Source organism: Olea europaea, chromosome 4 (assembly GCF_002742605.1).
Source record: "Olea europaea var. sylvestris chromosome 4, O_europaea_v1, whole genome shotgun sequence".
Lineage (NCBI taxonomy): Eukaryota > Viridiplantae > Streptophyta > Magnoliopsida > Lamiales > Oleaceae > Olea > Olea europaea.
This window is the reverse complement of record NC_036240.1, coordinates 8,296,544-8,300,576: the sequence shown is the minus strand read 5'-3', so window position 1 is coordinate 8,300,576 and position 4,033 is coordinate 8,296,544.

Genomic DNA, 4,033 nt, shown 5'->3' with positions numbered 1-4,033 from the left:
CCATGATTTTGGCCATTGTTACCATTAGCCTGAACATTTATTCCCTCATTAACACGTGGGGTATTCTGCCCATTATTTAGGACATTATCTCTTACATTTAGGTTACCCCCCAAGTTAGATGTATCAATGCCACTATTTTGATTTAGTATTACACCACCCCCCCTCCCGATTTGAAGTAGAGGGATCAAAAGGTGATTCTACCCCTTGTTTTAAACTTAGGATTGGGGGATTATGTCCCACAATTGTCCTAATTTGAAAGTGATTTGTAAGATGCACAACTGGCTGACAAATTTGGCCTACTAACTTATTCATTATTTCGTTCAAAGTATTCAGTTGTTTGGCCATGTTGTCATAATGTGCATTCCCATTCTGGGTAAATCTTTCCATATTATGAATATTTCATAGATTTACCTGTTCAACGACATCTTGTGTGAGTTCTCCGAGTAATACACACATGGTTCGAGGACTCAACTCTGTCATTGGTTTTTAACAACTGTGATTGTTCTAATCTTGTCCATCTGTTCGTGGAGAGCTATGCTGCTCCTCATATCACTCGATTACAGACTGGACTCTTCCCTGGTTTGCTGTTTCCTTATCGGATTTCTGAGACATATTGTTTCACCTTTTGTATCTTCAACACCAAACACCAAGGTCCCATTGGGCGTGCCAAATTATTTCGCACGGGTTGTCGCTAACAATTAAAAATGGATCAGATGATTGTGTAAGGAACAAACCTCTTGAGACAGAGTCTCAAAAAGGGGTGTTTTATTGGCGATGACTTTACAATTGGAATTTAAATAGAATGCCTCCAAGGGGCGCAAGCACACGAGTACTGAAAAGAAATGTTTTAAGTCTAAACTAAGGAATTGAAATTACATATTCTCTGTTTGAGAGTGTTTGATTCAGGGTCTTTTGCTCTTTGTCTTCTCTTCTTTTTATATTCCCTTGATGATCTCTTTGTGATCAACTGCTTAGAAATTGCTTAATTGCTTTATAACTGTCCACTTTCTTCATGGTGGCCAATTTATCGTGGAACTGTCGTTTCTAACTATTGCCACTACTCTTTGTCGCTCAACCATCTTCAACTGAACTCCTTGAATCGTGGAACGTGATAAGATTACTTAATAACTGCTTCGATAACTGCACTTTTGGATAACCATAACATCTTATGTTTGCTAAGATCATGGGCGATTCGAAGGTTTGGGCGAGAACGGGGTCATAACTCTGGGCGACTGCAAGGCACTTCATTCGCTCAGATCTTGGGCGTCTTGCAAGTTTGAGTGATGGTTTTACCGCGCTCGTGGGCTTCCACTGTATTCATTAATAACCCTATTTGGGCATTTATCCTGAATTGCCCAATTGGGCTTCATACTTTGGGCTATTCGATTTGGGCTGCACTTTTAGCGTGTCAACACATAAATTGCAATATTTTTGGATTCAAAAAATATTGTAATGTTAAAAATGATTTATTTTTTAAATAATTTTTAGCATAAAGAGAAAAAGAAAGAAAAACTCTTTTGAAACTTTTAATTGGAATTCCCTTGATGTTCTTCATGCCTCCTTGTCCTTGATAAATTTTCTTCAATCCTGCCCCCTTCAATTGTTGTGTTTTACCCCTCCCTCTTTTTCTCCAAAATAGGATTTTTTTTTTGAATGATATTTATAGTATGTTGAGATCTTGGACGAATTATAGTTGAATTGGGTCAAGAAAAGATTCCTAAAATATAAAAATGCGTTTTCCCGCAAATTCGGTTTCTCGGTACCCAATATGAGCGCTGCAGCGTCGGGCTTGTAGCTCAAACTCAGATTCATGGGCACTGCGGCGTCAGGCTTGGGCTCCTCGACGCTCGGTTCGATCGGAAACAACAGACTGTGCATCCTTCAGTATTTTTAGCACAACTCTTCGTCCAATGTCCGATTAAGGTGATTTAAGATGTGTTGGAAAGTTAACTCAAAGAGCTACAACTTTGATTTGGACATCATTCTCCAACTCGATCATTTGCTTTGGCAAAAATAGGTATCAATGTGAGGCTAAAATTTCGTAGCGTAACTTTTCGGTTGTAAATTGATTTGTGATATTTTGCCTAAATTTGATCCATTTGACATCTTTTCTCATCCAATTGACTCCTAACACTCTCGGATCTTCATCGTGAGGTTCGATACAAGTTTTAATTATTTTCATTTTAGTCCAAAACTTTGGATCTCTTACAATTTGATCCTTTTTCTCCAATTTCGCAAACTTTTGCTTATTTATTTCAATTTCATCAACATACATCACAATATCAAAACACTCATTAAAAAGTTCTAAAACACTATCAAGGGTAGCAAAATAACGAATTAAATGGTAGAAATATAATGAGTATAGTGCACTCATCAGCTAGTATGAGAAGTAATTTATGTTATCTAATTATTCATTTATTTTTTTAATATAGGCATTTGTAAAATTGTGAGAATTGCGATACTATAAATGGATTTGTTCCATCTATGCTTCGAAAGGAGTCGCAATCAAGTTTATAGATTTGGGTTGAGTCGGAGGAATGTCCAAATTTATCTCAAAAGATTTTCGACATTCATCTAAAATTATGTTGAACTTTCTATGAAAAATGTTTTGAAGTTCTCAATCACGATATTGCCTACTACCTCGATATGAACATTGTCAAGGGCTAAGATAATGATCAGGATGGGTCCAGTAGGTTGACGAATAAATTTGATTTCAACCACTTTGTATCACATGATTCTAATAATGTATTGCACGTTTGATGTATTATAGTGTTCGAATTATTTTTTAACTTACTTAATTTTGTATAAAGAAAAAATTGCTTCAAAATCTAAATACACAGTTGTCGTTCAAAGAACGTCCTATACATTTTTCCAAGGGGCCACTTTGGGGGTGTTAGGTGGATATTAAAATTAGATTTTTTAGTAAATTGTGATAAAAATTTTTGAAATGTATTGTTGAAAAGTTATGAGATTCATGATAGATATGATTAATATTAATTGTTTGATATTAAATTTTAATTCAAAACAAACCGACTCTTTGTCATGTAGAATTCTTGTTCATGTGATGGGAATATGAACAAATGTTTGAACTTTTATAAAAACGGGTAAACAAGTTGTAAACGCGTTTAAGTGGGACGCAGATGTTTGAACTTTTATTCATCTTTTTGTTGGTCAAAATTGTGTTATTTACTTTTGTTTAAAAAATCATGGAAAACAAACCGAATATTCAATCAGTGTATCCGGTTTTCTTGACCCAAGTTTTGAAGTAATTTTATATTAATTATTATATATTTAGCCCCTACTTGTTTCTCATTCTTTTTCTATTAAAATAAAAAATATGATCGTTATTCATCATATCAAATTATCAAATTTGAATTTTTATCTCTTGTGTGAGGTTCATAACGACTATATTTTTCATTCTCATTTTTACAAAAATGAAAAACAAACGCCCCTTAATTATCTAGAAGTTAATAAGATAGACTATTTTAATTAAAAATACAATATTTAAATATTTGAACAATTAAAAAAAACTTTATCCAAAATACACTAGAAAAAAAAGTTTAGCACTCAATACGAAGGATATAACAAATAATATTTTAATAGTTAATATTTAACCCCTGTTTGTTTTAGTTAAAAATTAAACTTGTAGATTTTGATAAAAATTGATGAAATACGTAATTGAAAAGTTGTTAAAAATCGTGGATCCCACGAAATATGTGGTTGAAAATAATTTTAACTGCACATTTTTCATTAATCTACTATTACAAAATACATTCTCTAAAAAGAATGTGGCTCAAACACACATTTAAGGAGAAATGAGTTTTAAGAAAACAGGGACAACTGAACATTTTTTTACTAAAAGGGCTTGTTTGGAATTACTTAAAAAGTTGATGATATGTCTGTAATTAATTTTGATCACACATTTTTTAATATTCAAAATTTCTATCAATTTTTCAACCATATAATTAATATTATAGCTGCTCATGGTTGTTTTAGTTGATTAATCTTTCAATATGCTATTTTCAACGACTCT